Source organism: Pogoniulus pusillus, chromosome 2 (genome assembly GCF_015220805.1).
Source record: "Pogoniulus pusillus isolate bPogPus1 chromosome 2, bPogPus1.pri, whole genome shotgun sequence".
Classification (NCBI taxonomy): Eukaryota; Metazoa; Chordata; class Aves; order Piciformes; family Lybiidae; genus Pogoniulus; species Pogoniulus pusillus.
Genome location: NC_087265.1, coordinates 10482110 through 10506170, shown reverse-complemented (window position 1 = coordinate 10506170; position 24061 = coordinate 10482110).

Below are 24061 nucleotides of genomic sequence, written 5' to 3'. Positions count from 1 at the left end.
CTGTCTTCGCCTCTGGTTGTGGGACGCCTGAGCCCACAGCGGTGCCGGGATCCAGGCAATGTTATGTAAGACAGGTACGAGGCACAAGCATCAGCCCCGCACCCCCTGCCAGCTCACACGGCACTGCCTAGATCTCTGGGCTCTGCTCAGCACTGCAACAGAGCAGAAGAAAGGCAACTCTAACTTTTTCTGGGTTTGTTTGTAGTACAAGCTTAAAAACTATCTCCTCCAAATTCATGAGCAGGACTTGCCAGAAACATAACAGGGCTTCACAGGTCCAACCTACAGCTGGTGTCAGAGGATTTGGAGACGGAAGATGGAAAGCTCCATGCACATATTGTTACATCTCAGGCTGATAATGAGCATGCCATAACTTAACTATATGTAGTATTCTTAGATGATCTCTTACTATAGAGAAACATCCCAGTAAAACACACCAAGGCATTCCTGGGACATCTCTGAGGTGTTTGTGAAACTGCAGTTGGGCAGTTAAAGTCAGCTCAGGAAGAAGCAGATAAAGGACAGACTTGAGCCAGAAGACATGGCGCAAATCTCCCAAAGAAACTACTGAATTGCAGTCTCTCACTGCATGAGACTCCAGCTTCAGGCATCTCTGAAGCATCTGTTCTTTCAAGAGGAAGGCTGTTGAGCACTGTTTCATATCATATCAAAAGTTACACTTTCCATGCAGGAAGCCACTGCTCAAAAATAGCATGGCTTTGGGGAATTTGGTCCCAGGTTGAGCTCACTTTCTAGTTCTGCCTCTCAATTTTTCAACCTAGTCTCACTCCCACTTTTTCTTAAGTAATTTGAAGAAGCTATACAAAGGATGTGTCCAAAAAGTAGGGATGCAAGACAACAAAAAAGTTTTGCTAAAGACTTCAAGCTGTGCCTAGAGTGGCACGAAGAAATGCCAAGCACCTCTTCCAATCATATACACAGAGGTACCTGTATTCAGGCCTAGAGATGCTAGTTGAAGGTCCATCTCAGTCTGCAAGAGATGGACAGGAAAAGAGAGAAGTCTGAGAGCTTCCTCTGCTCACAGCTTAAGACATACTCCAGGAGGACTGCAAAGATTTCAAGCTCTGTAAATCTCATCATGACATCAGATGTCCACTTGAGATCTTTAAGTGAAGTTCATCTTCAGAAGATTTTAATTCCCTGGAAGGAAATCTTTTTAAAATCATCTCAAACCTGGTATTTCCAAAGGCAAAATTAATGTTGCACATCTTAACTCAGACTCTTCAAAGGCAGGGACTGCTGCAAACTGATGGAAGAAGAGATTGAGTTGGTGAGGAAAAGACTGGTCTTCTGCTCAGTCTGCAAAGAGATGATGAGGAAGCCCTGTACAGGAATTGGCCCTGGGTACAAACATCTCCTCCAGAGAGGAAAGAGCAGTCAGACTGATTGCTCCAGTGATATTCAGGAAAATGTCGTTCTCATGGAAGCTAAATACAGAGTAAAGGCATAGCAAGATGGTTCCTCCCAGCCCAGACATGTTTACATCCATGCACCACAAATGCAACATGAGGGCTAGTCGTTAGCCTGCAGGACTTGCTCACATTAGCCTCCTGCACTACAACTGAGTTACTGGATTTTGAGCCATAAAAACACATTTAGCAAGCATATCATGGGCTGGGCAGTGTTCTCTCACCTCCCTCCCTCATATGCAAGAAGTAAAACTTAATGGATACAGATGGGGAAAAACCTCACAGAAAAATGAAACATGATTTGACTTGGAGGTTCTTTGGGTGATATTGAGGATGAAGGAATGAGTAAATAGCTGTCTGGGGAAAGGGCTAACAATCCAGCTTTCAACATACTCTGCCTCATGCCCAAACATTTATACTGAAAAGAAAATGATAGCTCCAAGTTATTTGCACCAGGAGCTTAAGCAAGCAGAGGCAACCTGGAAGATTCAAACACATTCTTCTTCTTCATCTTGAAATATATTTGTCTTTAGCAGCCTCAGATGGGAACTACTTTAAGCCAAAAGAATGAACTCAGGATATTTTTAGTTGCACTAAGTATCTGTGGATTTTTGTAAGCTCCTGTGAAAACTTTTTGTGAAGTTGTTACACTTGATTTTATGCTTCATTGTGGGTGACCTTCCATGCAAGCCCCAAAACCAGCTTTAGGCTAACACAGAAATCTCTTCCTTATAATAACAAAGAATAACCGGCCTGGGTAAAAAAATCTGCCAAAGACTGAGATAAGACCAATATTTTGCTGGCATTGCTTTTAAATTAACTTCTACAAATTTTAATAGATTCATTCCTAGAAAGTGTAAATTTCACTGATTAACCTCCTGCTCTCATGAGGGAGGTAGAACCTAAACAGAATGTGAACCTACTGGAAGTGATCAGAAGCTGTAATGACTCTGTAAGTGCATTGTTTGTCATTATAAGATACCTCAGAAACAAGTTAGATCAATCAGGTGGGGTGTCACAACATGCTGACTGAAATCCTGCAGAGCACTGCTCCGCTGCTCTCTTCTCCAGCAATGTCACTCACTGCCACCCCTCTGGTTTCTCACTGCAGCTGTTAATCCTCTATAGTGTGTAATCTTCTTTGGGAACTGGCTGCTTAGCAAAATGCAATTCACCCTGGATGTTGACTGCTAATGTGAGTATTCATGTTAGCCCTGCAAGGAGGTTTTCAAAAATTTCAGTGCCTTTAGGGTGCAATTAAATAACAGAGTGATTACCAAAATATGCTGGAGAATATTAAAGCAGTGAGCAGATGCCTCTGTACATATTGCAATAGAGCAGGTGGTACCTGCTGGTGTCAGAGCAGCCCCTCAGTGCACTGAACAAACCTCTTTCCTGAAATATTAAAATGAGTAAGAAATCAACATGATCCACCAGGGAAAATGATTAAGCTATCCAGAAAGTTTAAGTGGAAAGAAAACCTCTGGTTTTGATAGAAAACCCTGCCTGTCCGACTGTCCAAATGCAGCAAGTGGCCACTGGCAGTCAGATCTGCTGCTGGAGGCAGCATTTCCCAAAGGTTCCTGATCACTATTCAAGCCTCGCAGTAACCTGCTGTTAGTAACTCCTGATACAGTTCCCTGGTCACACGTTTTCCTGCCTCTTGCTTGCTTGCTTGCTTTTTAAGCCTTATGTTCCTTAACAAAAATCCTACAACCCAACCCTTTCTTCATTTTCTAGGTCACATTTCATGAATTACCTTGTATGATCACTATTTTGAGAAATAAAAAATTGAGGTGTAAATTGGCAGTTAGATATACTTCATGACAACATGATTTTCTATAGCTGTTTGCCTCCTTCTGTCTTTTATGCAAGTACATAAAATTTACTCTTACTGCTGTTCCATATACCCAGGGCCTAATTCTGTGCTCGCATACTCTGGCAGCTATTGACATGAATGAACTCAATTTCTAATTCACACTGGCTCACAATCAGACTTCTCTCTTTATGGGCAGAGAAGTTTTAATACTGCAAGGGACTTGGGATGGCTGCTAGGCAGTCAGCTTCTTCAGAATTGCTGGCCTCAAGGAGCCACACCACATGTTAATGTTGGACTTGCATGAAACAAAGACAGGGCATAGCCTCCCTCCAGTCAGCTGTGCAAAAAATTCTTATTTCTTTCCTCTTATCTCAAAGAGCTATCAAGAGTAAGTCCAGCAGTTATCATGATGCTGATGGTCATGGCCAGCAAGTTCATACACAGCTCTGGGTACCCCAGGAAAAGCTGTTCTGGAAGACTGCAGCAGTGTGGCTTTAAGCACACACATGCATTCGTACATGCACACCTTCACGTACCCTGCAACTGGCTGTGTAGCTACAGCTGATGGAGGAGATTTGAAGGAGAATTCCTTCAAGCAAAGCCTAACTTCAAACAGACTCAATAAACATGTGGGATGCCAGGCTTTGGTCTGGATGCAGTGCCAGGAGCTGCTGCTGCTCTCTTAACCCTCAGCGTCAGTGTTTAGTTACTAGAATGAGAGGTTCCTCTGAATGAACAGTTGTCCCATTGAAAAAAGCACTGCATCATCCCTGCAAGGTGTTGTCTTACTCACTACAAATATTTTCACTCCTTTCACCACCCTGAAATTCCCCCCCAGATTATTGTCTTCAGGTGTTGAGGGGTGTTTTCTAAGCAGCCCAATGTGGGGCAGTAACTCATGCTTTGAACATGACCAAGGAGAATTCACACCAGTGCTGACATACGTGCTCAAAGCTTAGAATACCCAGTCCAATATACGGAACTGATGAAGAAACAAATAAAGATCTTCATGTGCACAAGCCAATATCCATAGAAGTATATGGGTACCTTCATTATGATTACTTCTGTTCTTATTCACTACATTCATTTAAATAGAAAATGTTTAGATGAAATATTTGTACATCTTTCAGAGGGAAAAAAAAAAAGAAAAATGGTATACTAAAATACTCTGGTACATGCACAATGATGCCTTCAATTAATATTCTGTAGAAGTGAAGGTAAACAGCATTAAATTACAACCAGGAAATGAAAAAAGTCCTCCCTGTTACAATAATAATGAATTATTGTGGCTAGGTCTTGCCAGCAAACATGGGACATCATGAAAATTGGATCAGTAATGTATACATATTACTGACTTGATATGAGGAGTATGTTGTCAGAAGCAATGGAAGTGAAAAACAGCTTACATACAACTGCTTTGTTGCCAGGGAAGAGGAGCAAGCAGTTTTTGAGATTAAAAAAAATTGCAAGCAGAGGCAAGAGAAAGCAGTTTGTGCCTGAGTGAGCTCGATGTGTTGCCTGCAAAAGCCTGCACAGACAGTAGATTACTTTATGAGTGGTACTTTGCAATGCACCTCTTACTGGGTCTCTCCAGGCTGCCAAGTGAATTCTAATGATTCACAAGCTGTGGCAGAAGCAAACAATGTCTTTAGGATCCCTTCATTCTGATTTGTGTATGCTTATTACCAGACTCCAAAAGAGAACGAGAAGAGAGGAAGTATTTACACTGTGATCATCTTTTGATATCAGAGACCAAAGTTATGCTCTGCTCAGCGTGAATGTAGCTGTCACCCAGCACTTACAGACTGGCCAGAAAATGCACAAAAATGTAGGAAATAGGGGGGGAAATGACAGATATACATACTTCACACTTGAGTATCTTGAGGAAAGAAGAACAAATCCTTTTTCTTCTATGTTGCGTGAAATCCATAGTAGACCCCAGGAGCACTGCACTCCATCTTTCTGCATGCATTTAGCCTTCTATTTGCAGGAACTACTGCATTATAAAACAGAAAAAGGTGAACCTGATTGATCTGAGAAGTAGATTTAATTTCATGCATAACTATTACTCACACTACTAACAGGATTCAGTATTTCTGCCATGCAAGAGCTACAGGCTGAGTAATGTTTTTGAACATGTGAAGACTCACAGGAACACAACTAACCATCTCCTTGCCTATGTTTCCCAGTTTTATTGGACAGCACTCAGGAACTGTCACAAAATACCAGAGACATCCAAAACTAGTGTGAAGTGTCTTTCTGTACAAGTTTATACTTCTTTAAGCCTTAAAACCTTGCTTGCCATGGAAAATACTGAACTCCACACATAACACTTACTCGGCAAAAACATCACAGTCTTGATCCTCCAAAGACAATTTTGCTTGCTGAAGACAGGCATTAGGATTGTATCACTGGGTTGAGACCATGTCCAAAATTCACAGTCCAGAGAGGCTTTATTGAAGGTCTAAGATTAGGACACAAGTTTGAATTAAAATTAAATTAAAGAGGATATTTTATCTAAGCAGGATCCTCTCCTTTATTTACAGTATCTATAACAAGCCACTTGGAAGTAATTCACCCCCATCCTCCTTTTTAAAGATCAGACTTTAGCTAGTAGCCAAACTTCTAAAACATAATTCCTACAGTGGGAGTCAATCCAACTTTCCAAGTATTTATGTATCTGATAGGGAGCCTTTTCAAGGCTTTGCCAAGCTTATTATGACAGAACTTGATCTGATCAAATTCTTTATCCCCTCGACATGAAGCAGATACCTGTGATTCTTTCTGCACCTGGAATAGCTGCATTAGCTATCACATGCAAGCAAAATTTATTTTGAACCTCTGTGTGGGGCTGAGAAATTTTATCTCAAGCTGTTTGTGTGTAGAGGCAGCATCCTGAAATCACCTGGAAAGAAAAGGAAAATGTATTTATATTATTTTAAGTTTTAATTAATAGTTTGTAGCTGTGGAGACTGAAGTGATAGAGTAGATGGGATTGTGTTAGATCTCAGAGACTGCAGAAAAGAAAGGTTCTTTCCAAATGAAACAAAGCAAAAATGTTCAATGACAACAGCAGATCTCTTTCTTTCATCTATGTGAGTTGATACAAACCTAAGCAAACTTTTAGAGGCACCAATGGGCATAAGGAAAATACCTCAAACTTTAGAAGAATAATATTGAAACCATAATTGTTCTTAACATTATGCATCAATGTTACTAAGAGGTCAAAACTTTCCCTTCCTTCTCTTGATGTAAGTAGTCCAAGAGCACATAACATGATGTTTCTCTACAGATGAAAGATAATTTACAACTGAATGATTTTCCTGAAACATTACAGAGCTGTTTGCTCAAAGAGCAACAAGGAGAGGTTGCCATCAGAAATGAAAAGTTGCTTTTTCTATCCCTCAAGCCAATCCAAGGTCTTCTTTCCCTACATCCTCACTTAAAGATGTTTTTGCAAGACTCTCAAGACGCTGAAGAAGGCTTTAAATCACTGCCACATGTAGAGAACAGCAGCTGAGTGATTCATCTTTTTGCTTATTATTTTCTCACACTATGAATTTATTGTTTGGGCATAGCCTGCATACATGTTTCTTTGTAATGGCAAAAGCTATCATATTAATTAAACATGATGAAAGATGGGATAGCAGACAGCCTTATTAGAAGACTGAGGCTCAGATTTCCAAGGTGTCTGTAACCAGGACACGTTTTTGCCTCCCCATCTCTGGGGCAAGTGAGAGCAGCCTGAGAATAGCAGCAGCCTCATGCAAGCTGATAGTGGCTGTTTTGGCTGTGTTGCTGTTTGAGACTGAGTCTACTTCATCAACTAGGGATTCTACACAATTTCTAGAGAGCAGCCAGGCAGAGAGGGACCTGGGGGTACTAGTCGACAGCCAACTTAACATGAGCCAGCAGTGTGCCCAGGTAGCCAAGAAGGCAAATAGCATCCTGGCCTGCATCGGGAATGGTGTGGCCAGCAGGACCAGGGAGGACATTCTGCCCCTGTACTCGGCACTGGTTAGGCCACAACTTAAGTACTGTGTCTAGTTCTGAGCCCCTCAGTTTAAGAAAGATGTTGAGGTGCTTGAATGTGTCCAAAGAAGGGCAGCAAGGCTGGTGAGGGGGCTGGAGCACAGCCTTACAAGGAATGGCTGAGGGAGCTGGGGTTGTTCAGCCTGGAGAAGAGAAAGCTCAGGGAGACCTTATGGCTCTCTACAACTACCTGAAAGGAGGTTGTAGCCAGGCAGGGGTTGGTCTCTTCTCCCAGGCACCCAGTGACAGAACAAGAGGACACAGTCTCAGACTGCTCCAAGGCAGGTTTAGGCTGGGCATTAGGAAGAAAATCTTCATGGAAAGAGTGATTGTCCATTGGAATGGGCTGCCCGGGGAGGTGGTGGAGTCACCATGTCTGAAGGTGTTTAAAAGGAGACTGGATGAGACACTTAGTGCCATAGTTTAGTTAATGAGAAGGGTTGGGTGATGGGTTGGACTCAATGATCCCACAGGTCCTTTCCAACCTGGTTAATTCTGTGACTCTGTGATTATGTAAACATCGCTTTAGTAAATGCGGATACAAGATAATACAAGGAAAGCACTGCTGGGGAGCTTAAACAACTTAAAGGCTTAAACAACCTGAAGGTGGGTGAAGACAGACGACAGGCATTTGAAGGAAGATGTTGGCTAAAGTACCAGTAATGAAGGAGACAATAAACCACACATTTTAGATATAATCCCTGTCATAGAGCTACAAAGATGGTGATAGGATTGCAGTCCAAGACCAGATGTAACCTTGACTCTTGTTGCTTCCAGCTATAAATGCTGCTGCTAAGCATATTCCTGAAACACAGCCCTCTTCTGCCACATGTAACATTTTTCAGTCTCTTCAGATTTGTGATGCCTCTTCAATAAGAGAACATCTGAAATTCTCTTTATCTCACTTTTTTTCATTTCAATCACAAGGGTGTCAGTCAAAAGCCCACGCTACTCAGCCACCATGATTGCTGCTGCACTTCAGCTGACAAGCTGTGAAAGTTTTGGCTGCCCAAAATCATTGTGAACACTTTTACTTCCTTTTGTTGGAACTGTGAGATGTTTGCATCTCATTGCATTTGCCAATGTACCTTCGCACAGATATATCAAGGAGTTTCAGTAACATCAACTATTGTGTTTGACTACTTAGGAAATGCTATCTCCTTAATGAGACTCAACATGACTGCCAGCTGCTCATTCCAATATCACTTAAACATGCACAGAAATTATTTCCTTACACATTAGCATCTTTTTTTTTTTCATATTTCTGTTATAAAAAAGGAGAACACTACATGAGGAAAGTCATACAATCATAGAATCAACCAGATTGGAAGAGACCTCCAAGATCATGCAGTCCAACCTAGCACCCAGCCCTATCCAGTCAACTAGACCATGGCACTAAGTGCCTCATCCAGGCTTTTCTTGAACACCTCCAGGGATGGCGACTCCACCACCTCCCTGGGCAGCCCATTCCAATGCCAATCACTCTCTCTGTGGAAAAACTTCCTCCTAACATCCAGCCTAGACCTCCCCTGGCACAACTTGAGACTGTGTCCCCTTGTTCTGTTGCTGGTTGCCTGGCAGAAGAGACCAACTCCCACCTGGCTACAGCCTCCCTTCAGGTAGTTGTAGACAGCAGTGAGGTCCCCCCTGAGCCTCTTCTGCAGGCTGCACACCCCCAGTTCCCTCAGCCTTTCCTCATAGGGCTTGTCCTACTGGCCACACTGCTCCTGATACAGGCCAGGATGCCATTGGCTCTCCTGGCCACCTGGGCACACTGCTGGCTCATGTTCAGCTACTATCTACCAGTACCCTCAGGTCCCTTTCTTCCTGGCTGCTCTCCAGCCACTCTGTCCCCAGCCTGTAGTGCTGCTTGGGGTTGTTGTGGCCGAAGTGTAGAACTCTGCACTTAGCCTTGTTAAATCTCATCCCACTGGCCTCTGTCCTCCCATCCAGCCTGTTAAGGTCCCTCTGCAGGGTTCTCCTACCCTCCAACAGATCCACAGCTGCTCCTAGCTTGGTGTCATCTGCAAACTTACTGATGCTGGACTCAATCCCCTGGTCCAGATCATCAATAAAGATATTGAACAGGACTGGGCCCAGGACTGATCCTCTGGGCTCACCACTAGTGACTGGCTGCCAACTGGCTGTGGCACCATTCACCACCACTCTCTGGGCCCAGATCTCCAGCCAGTTCTTGACCCATTTCAGAGTGAATCTGTCCAAGCCACAAGCTGCCAGCTTTGCCAGGAGCTTGTTGTGGCAGAGGGTGTCAAAGTCTTTGCTGAAGTCCAGGTAGACTACATCCAAAGCCTTCCCCACATTCACCAGGCAGGAAACCTGATCATAAGAGGAGATCAAGTTGGTCAATGTGGATCAACTGCTCCTGTACTTTGCAATGAAACAATGACTGTTTCAAAGGAAATTATATTCCGTGTTGGAATGCTTAATCTAACCAAGGAAGAAGACAAGAGATAGGAATGGGTTCTTCTCTCTAGCAGGCTGTGAGCCTTTCAGTAAACCACAGGGAACTGTTTAAGACCTGTGGGACTCAGTATTGGGAGTAATTTGTCAAGAACAAGTGAGTCTTGTGCAGTTATGTATTCTCCAGCAAATGTGCAATCTTCTAATAAATTAATCTAGAAATTATATTATCCTGCTCTCATCTTAGGATAAAATATTGAAATCTATACTTATTTGGCTTCAGATGCAGGCTTCCCTGATAGCTTGGGGTTGTTTAGCCTGGAGAAGAGGAGGCTCAGGGGTGACCTCATTACTGTCTACAACTACCTGAAGGAAGGCTGTAGCCAGGGGGGGTTGGTCTTTTCTCCCAGGCAACCAGCAACAGAACAAGAGGACACAGTCTCAAGTTGTGCTGGAGGAAGTATAGGCTGGATGTTAGGAGGAAGTTCTTCCCAGAGAGAGTGATTGGCATTGGAATGGGCTGCCCAGGGGAGGTGGTGGAGGCACCATCCCTGGATGTGTTCAAGAAAAGCCTGGCTGAGGCACTTAGTGCCATGGTCTAGTTGACTGGCCAGGGATGGGTGCTAGGTTGGACTGGATGATCTTGGAGGTCTCTTCCAACCTGGTTGATTCTATTCTGTTCTATTCTACAGTACCTATGAACAAAACAAGCACTGTTCATTACAGTTACTTCTAACTCCAGAGACAAATGTAACAGAGCCATCCTGAACATACAGTAAAAGGGCACTACCTCCAAACACATAATCCAGTAATTGTTTTAATTGCAGTGTATTTTCCAAATAATCTTGAAAATACCTTTTTATTGATGTGAATGATTTGTCAAAAGCACTTCAGCAGCTGAAACAAAAAGAGCAGAGAAACTGGGACTTGCTTAACCAACTTTATAAACCCGCTGTTTCAGTCTCACAGATGAATTACACTGCAGGAGCACGTTCACTAAACGTTCATGCTCTCCTTCTTGCCCTCCTACTGGTGTTCAAAGAGTAGAATAGAAAAACATAAATCAAAGTCTCAGAACATATTTCTTCTCCAATTCTGAAGCTGCCATATCTCTATACTCGAATCGTAACCCCCGCGATACGAATAAGAAAGCATGGCCCAGCAATCACCACTTCAAAATAATTAGAGGCAACACAGTAATTTACACTTATCTAAAGTCTTTCACCCCGAGGATCCCAAAGCAATTTATATACAATATAGATGTGGCTGATATGACAACAGTAATGCCAAGAAGCTACTTGGGAATTGAGGGATTCTCTAAACAGTGTGGATCTTTGCAGTCCAAAACTTGACATATGCCTGTGATTCTGCTAGTAGTTTAAACTAAATCAATTACAACCTCTTGTCCCTAATTTAGCAATGGTTTAGGTGTGTTCTGAACCCTTCTTTAATTCCAGTTGATTATTTTGAGAAATTAGGGAGGTCCTGGATACAACGTTGCTCATCAGACATACTCAACTTCAGGATGGGCCCAGCTAAAGCACTACCAGGAGTAGCATATCCTTCTGAAGAGGAAAAAAAAGGTCTCTGTACTTATGCTTACTTTCCTTTTCCTTTATCACCTTTATTTCAGCTTCATCCAGGCTCTAGGTAAATACTGGCCTTTGCTGCTTCTGTGATAGCTCTACCAGCTGCTCATCAAATTAAAGCAGACAGTCTGTGGGTTGTTGTGTGCTTGCTCTTAATAGCACCAGGCTATGGTGATAAAAACTGATAGAATTAGCTTCTGTGGAAGAGCTACTGGTTCCCTGGTCCTCAAACCTCACCCCAGGGTGCTGGTTGAAAAGAGGCTTGGGAAACAGCAATAGGCTTTGCCACAACAACCCCAAGCAGCGCTACAGGCTGGGGACAGAGCAGCTGGAGAGCACCCAGGAAGAAAGGGGCCTGGGCATACTGGTAGATAGTAGCTGAACATGAGTCAGCAGTGTGCCCAGGTGGACAAGAGAGCAAATGGCATTCTGGCCTGTATCAGGAACAGTGCGGCCAGTAGGACAAGGGAGGTTATTCTTCCTCTGGAAGGACAGGTCAGGGCTGGGTGATAGGTTGGGCTGAATGATCTTGGAGGTCTCTTCCAACCTGGTTGATGCTATGGTTCTATGGGAACTGAAGAGATAACTATTTTGAATTTGGAATCCATGTACATTTTCAAGACATTTTTTTAATGTGGACAAGGGCTGATGGTTCTTTCTATAAACATGGAGTTTTGTATTAGCTCTCCTTAGTCTTCAAAGTGCAGACACACAAACTTTGAAAGAGCTGCCTGTTTGCTTTGTAGGATCCCCAAAAGGCAAGTGAGATGTAGATGCCAGCAACAGCAAAGCTACCTAGCAGGCCAAAGAGATCCAAAGAGATCCCTGCAAACTCCAGCATTCTAAGGGGAGCTGTGGATTGTTACTACATTTTAATATTGGGAAATGGAATCAAAACACCCTCATGCCGTGGGACATTTCAATCTCAAGGGCAGGAAACTTGCTCTTTTCCCTTGTTCAGCCCTCTGTAACACATTTCTCTACCAGAATGCATACATAGGCCTGGCAGGGAAATGCAGGATTTTTAATGGATTGAATGAGGACAGCACATACCACAAGACTGCAGCATCTGATCTGCATGGCTAATGTGATGCTGTCAATCTGATCAAAGGATTGGCCTCTCTGCTCATCATCAGGAGAGTCACTGGCTTGGGAAGGAGGAAAGCCAACTGTTCTGGGGGAGGGAGATGTTTGGTTGGGTTGGGTTTTTTTAATAAAATAGCATCAGAGGAAATCTTTCCATTTTTGCTTCCCACATGGCACCACATTTCTGTTTTACTCCTGGGTGGCAGCTGCAGCATCACTCAATTGGGAGACAGGAATTTGCTATGAAGGTACAGAGGGAAAAGTGATTGGGTGGGAGGGTTTTTGCTTTCTTCATGATTCCTGAGCTGACAGGTGATCCCCTAATGATACCTGAGACAAGTGAATTATTTGAGCAGTTTTCATAAGGGGATGCTGGAGAAGGTTGATTACATTGCTTCACACTGAATTTATTTTCCCTGCTACTTTTCGAGGGGGGTAAAGTGGCAATAAAATAAACATCTTTCTTTAATTACAGAGTCCTTAGAAATTTCAAGCTTCCTGTTTTATCTGTTAAGATACAAATGTCCAAGTAAAAAAAAGTGAATAAATAACAGACCTCATAATGAGGCTGGTTTGGGCTAAATTCTGGAAGTAAACCAACAAATACATGAACTTTATTTATTTTTCAATCTTTATGCTGCTTCAATTTGTGGTTCACAACTTCAAGAGGTGAAAGCCAATTTCATTTAATAGAAAAGCTACCCAAAGAAGCTGTGCCAATTTATACAACCTGGGAATCTTGCCCTGTGCTAATCTGTTTTGTTCATCCCAAATTCTTGACACATAACTGCCAAGGGACTAGGCTGGATGTATTACTCAGGTGTCACCAGTAACAGTGTTTCTTTCTCTCCCATTCTTTCTGAAGCAGTTGAGACAATAAGAGATTTCAAAACTGGATTCGTGAAGCTGAGTGGAGGCAAGAGAAAAAAAAATGGATTGAAGGAGTAAGATTCTGTAGTAAATTCTGGATTAAACAGGTCCTGTCATTGCCTTTATTGCAGATAGGAGTTAGTTCCATAGTTCTGTTGTGTCTCTTCTGTTCATACATTTATTGAAAACATTTATAACATAGACCTTGTAACTGCAATGGTCTGTGCTAGATGACCCTTGCAGTTCCATGAATCTCCATCTGTGGTTTCACTGCTCTCATGGCATGCAGTTGTTGTGAGAATTTTGTCTGGAAATGGCAGAGATTTTATCAGCACAACAGGTCTTGCACTGATTTTGGAGTTCAATAAAGAATCATTGCAGAGACCTGATAACAGGGAATACATGTTTGCTGCCTCCTATGTTTCTAGTCATACTATTTCAGACTAGAAAGACATTTTCAGTCCAGTCTCTTGCTACTGCAGATGGCTAAATAATAAAATCCATTTTATGAACTGATGGATTGCTTTGTTCTGTTATAAAGACATTTCACATCCTGTAGTTTTATTTCTAGTTACAGAAACTTTCTGTCAGTGCCAGGCACACTCTTGATGGAAGTGTCTTTTGCAATCTCCGGATATTAAAACATTAGGAAGAAAGGCAGGAGAAGAGAGAGATGCCCAAAGAAGCTCCTTAAGCTCAGACAAAACCTTGCTGTATTAGATGCCCTTAAGAGAAAAAGTTGTTTTAAAAGGGCTGAATTCTTCACATTGCAGAAGCAGCCCCATTTCAGAACAGCAGATCTTTGTATTCTCAGCTAAACAGGAAAAAAATAGTCGTTCATATACATCTGACACAGATCTGAGTCTTTCCTGTACTGATACAATTCCAATTTGCTTTGCTCAGTGTTTCTGTATCTTTACTGCCTGACCCTGGATGGTACTTAGGGAGTGGTGTGGGTGCAGGTTCACTTGGCAAAACACACCAGTTCACCATGAGGTGTTGTGCCCAAGCTGAGAGACTCTGCATGCTTTCCTGTGCACTGGAATCTTCAAGAGATGGTGTTTGTGAATCATAGCAGCCTCTGAAATACATAATGCTCCATGGCTCTAAGAACAAACACCTCTGTATCAAAAAATGCCTAAAGACACACAATCAATAAGGAGTTAGAACTTGGGAATAGACTTATTTTGCAGTGTATATGGCTGCATAGAAAATAGGTCTTCTGAAACAAAATTCAAGTTGTCTTACCATGAAAGTACAAACTCAGCTGTCAGAGTGGCTATGCTGACAGAGTAGGCTTCTGTATCCCATTTGATTTGCTTCCAGAAATGCCCTAACTGAAAAGAGCTCTATGAGACTGCACAATGAAGTTCATGCTAAATGATTAAAATTATAGACCAGATAGATCTTAAAGCACAGACTTACAAGTATCTGTCTTAGTTCAGTGCTGCTATACATTGCATTTAGAAGCATATGTAAGAGATTGGTAATAAATTCATTGTAAGATTAATAACTAGCAAGGTAGTCAATAATATTGGGAATTAGTAGATTATGTAAATCAACCAACAGAGTAATACAGATTTTAGAACTGCAAAATGTCAAGCATTAAGTGTCCTTAAAAGGTGTGAAATGGACTATCTTGACACTGTGGCAGTGAGAGGCTCATTGTAGAAAATCCCCAGTGAAATGCAGCTTCCACAACTGAGAAGGTGGAAGAGGAATGGCAATCTAAATATTTGGCTGCATGATAAACAGGACCTAAAATGTCCAAAATGTTTTTCCTTTTTTTTTTTTTTTTTAAGAGCTGTTGAAAAGGCTGGAGAAGGGGAGAGGAAGAAGGGAAGGCTGAAGGCAGAAGAGAGCACAACAGGACACAAGAGTTATGTGATGGACATTGGTATCACATAGGTTTGTAATTAGAATGTAACTCTAAAAGTTCCTCTCGTGTATCCATGACTGCTGGACAGAGACTTCTTCACCTCTGCCTGTAAGAACACTAATGTCTTACCACTTCTGCACTACTTGGATAGTAGATATCTTGCTAGTCTATTGTAAAGCACTTCCCTAAAGTAATACTCTTACATTCCCTGTTAACTTTGTACCCAGCTTTATACAATTAATTAGGGAAGTGTTCAAAGACTTAGATTTTAAACCACTTAATTAATAAGGAATGAACGCTTAATGGCTATTTCTCTCAGACTATTTAATTTAATGAGAGAATTTGCAAGAAGAAGAAACAAGAAAAATCGATTTAGCATATAACAAATCACAACAGAAAACAGAAATGTCTGAGATGAACATATGTATCTGTTTACTGTTTGACTGCCTAGAAGCATCCCTTCTAGGGTGTCGTACATTACCGGTAATGGTGACAGAACTCATTAGTTCCAAGGAACTTCCTCTCCCAGTCAAAAACACTGGTATTTCCATCACACCCAGGATGTCACTGTTTCCACCCCACCTCCTAACAAGAAGATATAGAATACAAAAATAGAGGAGCCTTATCATCTGCCTTAGAACAAAGAAGATGCTGAAAAGAGAGCAATGACCTCCTGTGGTCCCAGACACCCTCCTCAGCTCAGGTGCCACTGAATGGCATTCAGCTTAGCACTGCACTGGGCTGGGAAGCTGAAGGCAGCCTTGTGGTATCACAGCAGGAAGAAGACCCTGCTCAAAAGGAGATAGGACACATGTGGCAAAATAACATCCCCGATTGGAAAACCTATCGAGTTCTCATCCTAATACGCAGCTGAGCAATGTGATTTCATGCAGGACACACTTATTTGAACTAAATCTTACAGAAAAGAAATCATGCAGCAGCAGTAGCAGCCTATCCGTTTTGTTTTGTAGGAACTGTCACACTGGCATCTCTCTAAAAGCAAAATTTCTTTTCATGTCAGTGAAAGGTCTGAATGCCAAAATGATGGGGAAATGCCCTTCTAAGCTACTGAGACATTTTTGGTTGTTTCTTTCCCTGAGGTATCTGCCACAAACAAGAACCACCAAAGCTGAAGACAGGATAACTTAATAAAGAGCACTAAAATACTTCTAGGAATTTCAGTGAGACCTAGGAAAATATCAGAGCTGCTGTTACACTAAGCTTCCTAAAGACCATAAAAGAAACAGCCTCTCTACTGAGACTTTCCAAATCTAAGCTCTGCTTTTAAAGCGCAATTACTCTGGTACATACGCAACATCACGCTTTGTGCAGGGGAGAGGTATTGATTTGTTATTTTACTCCAAGAACTTTGAATTTGGTAAGATCTAAGTATAAGCATTCAGAAAAAGTATCCCAAACTCACACAAAACAAAACAACAACCAACCAAATCAGTAAATTAAACAAACCCATAGAATCATAGAATCAACCAGGTTGGAAGAGACCTCCAAGATCATCCAGTCCAACCCATACTTTTATTCATCAGGACTGGCAAGACTGATTTGTGTTAATGTGCTGGTTTGAGGCTGTTTTTACTGAGAGAAATTAAATCCTTAGCTGTGAGAGGAAAGAAAAAAACCAACAGTAATCTATATCCCTCAGTTTTCTGCTGAGAAACACAACTAGTCAAAACATAGATCAGATGGACACTTCACACACACACACTGCTCAGCTCTCACTTCGGGCTCTGCCTTCTTTATGGCAGTCTGGTCTCAGTGGCTGGCTGCCTTTAACTCTCTAATCCACCTAACTCCTTTTTCCTCTAACCTCCTTGTCATCTTTTTTTTTGACATCTCACCTCAGATCTCCAGATTTATCACGTGAGATAGACTGGGTTGATCTGGTTATTTCTGAAGGGAGGGAAAGAGGGAGGGGGAAGGGTTTGGGTCGGGATACCCCCTGGGGACTTTGATTGTTTCTGGGAGGGGTATTGTGTTTCTGTGTTACTTTCAATTTGTATATAACTGTATGTATTTGTGTATATATGCTTGTATATGGTGCTAAGCTGTAAACACAGCTTCATTCTTAATTTCCAGCTCAGCTGAGTCTAGTCTGTGTGGTTTCATAAGAGTGAAGGGGTGGGTAACGCCCAGACCATCACAGTTAAGATAAAATGAGACTCCAATGTACACAATATTTCAAAACAAATACTAGACCATAGCATTGCTGTGATTTTGCCAACCATCTGCGTGATTCACCCCCATATGATGGTTCAGCCACCTGTCTGTTTTGCCAAGGCATTTGGAATATAGGCTTCCTGATACAAAGCCTAACATTTTATTCTTTGGCTACTGCTAATCATGCCTGCCACTGTAATTCAAGTCAATCCAGTAAGTCTAACTGAATAAGGAACTGGATCTCTGCAGAGCTGGGCCTTTCTTTCACAGCTCACATAGAAAAGGTATTTAGAGAACATGGAGGAATAGTTTTGGTTGTGGCTTTTTTTGTTTGGTTTTTTTTTGTTTTGTTTTTTGGTTTTTTGTTTTTTTTTTTTTGAAAGCTAACTTTTGGTCAGAAAGAAGAGGAGAGGAGGAAATTAGAGGGGAAAAAGTTTGGCTTTCAAAAGGCAAATCAGAACATAAAGCTCAAGAAACTCTAAGGAATAGGGAATAAATGCCATATTGGCCAAAAAGCAGTGAGGTTGGCTGGATAAGTGAGTGAATTGGGGTAAACAACAAAATGTTTCCTCAGCAAATCCCTCAGCCCACCCCAATAAATATTAGTCTGGCCAGCAGCAGCCACCCCTTTGCCAAAGAAGCAAGATGCCTCTGCATTTTCTGTGCCATCCAGGACAGGATTTAACTCTAAACATGATTTTTACAAAATCAGTTGAATTCTGTAATGTATTTAATCCCTTATGACTAATTTCCCATTATAACAGAAGTTATAGTATATGCAATTAGCTCTTTAGTTTGGGTTTTAAATTAATATGAGTCATTCTCCTTCCATTTAAAACCTCATTTTCGACATGTACAACACTTGCAACTAGCTTTGGAAGTGAAATATCAAAGAGGCTAATTCCCCCCTGCTTTAATTTAACTAGAGAGAATAGAGTTACATAAAGGGCAGATTTGAATCATTACAGTTTGAGCTCTCACAAGGCAGACAGAAAGCAATGGCAAATCTCTGGGTGCATAAAAAAAATCCAGTGTCTTTTACTGGGTTTTAATGAGGCATTTTTGTTTTAACTGAAGGGAAGGCAGGAAAATTGGAAAATACTTCAGCAACGTGGTACTAAAAAAACATGGAACAAGACTTGTCCTCTTCTCTGACCCCTATTGTGCTCCTGAAATTGCTCGCAAAACAAAGCATAATTGGTATGATTGTCAAATCCCCTTTCTCCAAACACCATAATAACTTCCTGCACCTAATCACCATGGGACTTTTGGCAGGAGAGAAGAAAGCTCCCAGCTCCCTCCAAGAAGCATCAGCTTTCTTGGCATCACCATTCTGTTTTGACAAAATTATCTAATCTATATGCTAAATTATTCCCACATTTAGAGCTGCAGCACTGCTGTGCTGTCATTCTGGCACTGCCCCTGCACGACTGGTTTTTGCTTTGGGATATTTTGCAAGGCATCACAAAGGGATGCGAGGGCTGCCATGCGCAAAGCTTGATTGTGCCTTCTGGGCACCCACCAGGTGCATTTTGCACTATCCATCTACTGTGTGGTTTACAACCTCAGGGGGCTGCTGCTCTGGCAGCAGACAGAGCACAGTGACAGACTCCCATCAGCTACCCACACCTCTGATGCTTTCCTAACCTGCATCACAGATATACACCTTGCAACATAGATCAATTAGTTTTTTGCATATTTTGGTTGATCCTTGCCTGTGGACATCTTGTACCTATGGACACCTGGACATCAACACTGGTCAAGCCACAGCTTGAGTGCTGTGTTCACTTCTGTGCTCCTCAATTCAAGAGAGTTGTTGAGGTGCTGGAACATGTCCAGAGAAGGGCAACAAGGCTGGTGAAAGGCCTGGAACACAAACCCTATGTGTTTCAGCGCAACGTCCTTGTAAACTCAACAATTGCATGCTGAGCTAGGTTTGCTGCTGTGTCTCACATTATTGCCATACAAAGAGCTCTCCATCCCACAGGCACACAGCAGCGTGGAATGATGCTTTGGAGCTAACACTGAATTATCACAAGCCCTACGAGGAGAGGCTGAGGGAGCTGGGATTGGTTAGCCTGGAGAAGAGGAGGCTCAGGGGTGACCTTATTGCTGTCTACAACTACCTAAAGGGTGGTTGTGGCCAGGAGGAGGTTGCTCTCTTCTCTCAGGTGGCCAGCACCAGAACAAGAGGACACAGCCTCAGGCTGCACCAGGGGAGATTTAGGCTCGAGGTGAGGAGAAAGTTCTTCACTGAGAGAGTCATTGGACACTGGAATGGGCTGCCCGGGGAGGTGGTGGAGTCGCCGTCCCTGGAGCTGTTCAAGGCAGGATTGGACGTGGCACTTGGTGCCATGGTCTAGCCTTGAGCTCTGTGGTAAAGGGTTGGACTTGATGATCTGTGAGGTCTCTTCCAACCTCGGTGATACTGTGAGAGGCTGAGGGAGCTGGGGCTGTTTAGCCTGAAGAAGAGAAGGCTCAGGAGTGACCTCACTGCTGTCTACAACTACCTGAAGGGAAGCTGTAGCCAGGTGGGGGTTGGTCTCTTCTGCCAGGGAACCAGCAACAGAACAAGGGGACACAGTCTCAAGTTGTGCCGGGAGAAGCATAGGCTGGATGTTAGGAGGAAATTCTTCACAGGGAGAGTCATTTGCCATTGGAACTTGGGTTCAAATGCAGGTTCCCAGAGACTCTAATAAATTTAATAGATCCAATGACAATTTATAGAATTTATAGAGTGCCCTCCCCTCTTCCCCCTCCTTTTCCCAAAGATAGGGAGAGAGAGAGAGAGGTAAGCACACCCAAATAAATCAATCTCACTCGATTTGGAAGTAAAAAAAAAAAGGAAAAGTTTAACAATAACTTAGAAAAGGTATTGGAGGTAGGGAAGTTTACAAAGGATAAGGAAGGGAAAACAGCAAAATACAAAAAAAAAAAGGATGGATACAACCCGAGCAATGTGATGGTGTCTCTGCCTCGTGGCTGCCACCTATTGTGTGCTGGTATGCAGTGTGTGTGCGTGTGTCGAGAGGGAGCGAAGAAAAGAGAGGAAGAGACAGGAAGCTCCTCTCTCTTTTATACCACAGGAAGTGGGGGGAGTGGGCTAACCATCACCTGGAGTGTGGCCCACCCCTGGAGAGGGGCCAAGACCCCTAGGGTCAGGTTCAGGGTTACGCCCCCCTGGAGTGTTAACCCTATACAAATGGGCTGCCCAGGGAGGTGGTAGAGATGCTGTCCATGGAGGTGTTCAAGAAAAGCCTGGATGAGGCACTTAGAGCCATGGTCTAGCTGATTGGCCAGGACTGGGTTATAGGTTGGACTGGATGATCTTGGAGGTTTCTTCCAACCTGGTTGATTCTATGATTCTGTTCTGTGATCTTCACGGTTTCAAGAATGAGTTCTGTTTTCCAAAGCCCAGGCCCATCTGATGATACAGAAAACACCACTGGTTTGCAAGTAGTTGCCTTAAAAATGCCTTACTAGCCCTGATTTTGATTGGCAAATTATATCAATTTGTTATGATAAACCCAAGAAAAACAATTCTCTTTCTCTCTCTTTCTCTCTCTCTCTCTCTCTCTCTCTCTCTCTCTTTCTCTCTCTCTTATTTATGCCACTTTATTATGTATTTTACCAAATTCATTACATGTTCTATATCAGTTTCCATAGTATGAATTCCTCTGAATAAGAAGAAATTTATAATTGGATGTGTTTTGGCCTCCTTTCTGTATTTCTGCACCAGTAATAAACAAGCATAAGGATGTATAGTAAGAATATATGCAGGCAGAAATACCAAGTCTTGTTTCCTAATTTCAACTTTAAAATTCATTTCCCAGACAAAATTTGAGTGGTCTCAAATGAGCCAGGAAAATTATCAAAATTCATTATGGAAAAATATTTGAGAGTGTTTGAGAGGAAGGTTTTGCTCTATTTGTTTGGTTTCATTTTTTTCCATGGGAATGATCTGAATGCATTAAGGAGACTATTAAAATGCATGCCACTATTGCATGAAAAATAGAAATTCTCTGACAAATTACTTGAAGTGGAATGTATTCAATTCCATCCCAAGAGGTAACATTTTGTTTTGAGAAAAGCCAGGTGCATAAATACCTGTGAGCTCTATGCACATGAGTGCTTAAAACAGGGTGGAGTGTCTAATTTAAAGGCAGCTCTCTTAAACAGGCGTTGCTAGAAGATGACAGTTGAGCAGAGAGCCCAATATACAACTCACCCCTTTATAGTCCAAAAAAGGAAGGAAAGAACTAGCAAACCTCTCTCACAGGAAAGCTATCAGTTTGGGGAGCAATCCAAAAAGGCAGCCTGGCATCCACCAGAGAACTGTATGGAGCCAGGCAGTTGCTGACTAGAGCATCAGCAGAGGCCTCTGAATACAAACCTCTGCTGAAATAACAGGAGGTTGTAGCAAACTCCTGGACTGGTGGTGCTGCTGTTGCAAAAGGGAAGTGTTTCTATAAGAGAATATTCCAGGTTTTGGAGTTAAACTTTCATTTTCAACTTTCCTGATCTAGGGTGGGGTGTCCTGATCTAGGCTAGAGCACCCCTGCCCATGGCAGGGGGGTTGGAACTAGATGATCTTTGTGGTTCCTTCCAATCCTGACTGATTCTATGATTCTATGATTTTCAATGTATTATATTTCACTTCCAGATTAAAACAAAACAAAACCTCATCAGAAATCAGACACTTCTCAGGGGAGAAAAAATGGTTTTGTCAGAAATCAGACAATTCTCAGGGGAGGAAAAAAGGAAGTTTCATGTAATTAGCAAACTAATTTCCCAATAAAAGACAATCTGGCCCCAAAATTAAAAAAAGACAAAAAAGAAGACCCACCCCACCATCCTTCATGTATAACAAAAATGGATTTTAGAAATTAAACAATGCCTACAGGGTGAACCAAATTCCCTTTTGCTCCATGCATTGAGCATTCTGTTTGGTACCCAGGATGTGAACAGCAGCTCTGTAGAAACTCCACTGGGTTTGGGCAGCTTGCCATGCACACCCCTGCCTGTTACATGGGGAAACACAGTGATCAGATGGGCACATTGGATGACATTCACACGTTACAAAGACAACAGAAGTAAAAATTGCAGGAGGAGTAAACATCTACAAGTGTTATATTTAGACCTGACCACGAGTAACTTAGCAGATCTTTTCAGTGAAATTATTTGTCAGCATTCTTAAAATATCACTGCTAACCTATAAGAAATATTCCTCATTCATTTTGACAGGTATATATATTTGAAGCTGACCCAGAGATGAGCGGTCATTGACTGGTGTGTTAAACTTTTCCATGACAATATTCATTTATTTGCAGGTGGGGTGGGTAGCAAGCTATTTGTAGGATCTAAATATCACTAGAGATCAAAACACTTCATGTTGTAAAAGGTTTCCTTCCTAACATTCACAGGTTTAATGTCTTAAAAAAGGTAGCTAAGTAATTTGAGGGTGACATTTACACATAGAGAATCATATGCAGTATATTAACTCAGTGTTTATAGCTCTGTGTGCAATTAACAGCACTGCAATTAAATTCCAGCTTAATACTACATTTCAAATGGCTGACAAAAGGATGGATTGTGCTAGTTTGAGGATAGCTGAAATGTTTTAGTGAGAGAAATTAGATTATAGGCTGTGAAAAGGAAACAATGGTGATGCCTACTTCACTCAGAGGCTTGCTGAGATGTATAAAAACAAGAATATAAATATAGATAAGACAGTTGCAGTGCTCTCTGTTGAAGCTGGTGCCTGTCTTTTTCTCCCTACCCTACTTTCTGTGTAATTAATCCTTCTGCTTTCTAACACCCCTGGCTAATCCTTCAAACGTATCTTGCATGTAAGGCAAAGTTTGGGATAAGTAGAAGGGTGGAAAGGAGGTAGAAGGGTGGTTGGGGACACCTCCTGGGGACTCTGGTTTCTGGAATGGGTGTTGTGTTTCCATACTGCTTTTAACTTGCATATTTCTATATATAGCTGTATATATTGTAAATATCTGCTTATATGTTGTGCTGAGCTATAAATATAAAGTTTCATTCCTTATTTTCTAGCAGCTGAGTCTAGTTTGGATGATTTCATAAGAATGGGGAGGTGGGTAACATGCAAACTATCACATGGATATAAAACGAGCCAGCAGAAATAAGTCCTTTATCATGACATTTCTTCTTTGGTGGCTTCATCCTTAAAGAAGGGCTCACAAACACTGGGACTGGGCTGAGCCTGTGAAATGTTCAGAAACGAAGCATAGCAATAGGCATGGACATGGGCACAGCAATCACACAATGACAGAGTTCTCAGTTGTTATAGACATAAAAAGGGGAGTGTTCCAGGTGGCAGTTTCAGAGACTGATTGGCAGAGTCCTTTGGGAGACAGTTCTCAAGCAAGCACCAAGGAGTCCAGGAAGGATGGACACTGAAGATGGAGGAACAGGTAAGTTATCCCCTTGTGCCAAAAGACAAGTCGTCAGGGAAGAAGGTTGAGTAGAGAGATTTAGTTCCAACTCAGGCTAAAAATTTGAGTTTATGGTCTTTGAAAGAAGGGGCAGACCACTTGGAAGGACTACAAAGCTGTCATGAGACCAACTGTATGAAATTCATCAAGGCCAAATTCTGAGTCCTGCACTTGGGTCACAACAACTCTTTCCAATTCTACAAGCTTGGAGAATGGTGGCTCGAAAGTTGTCCTGCAAAGAAAGACCTGGGGGTGTTGATCAACAGACATGTAAACATGAGCCAGAAGTGTGCTCAAGT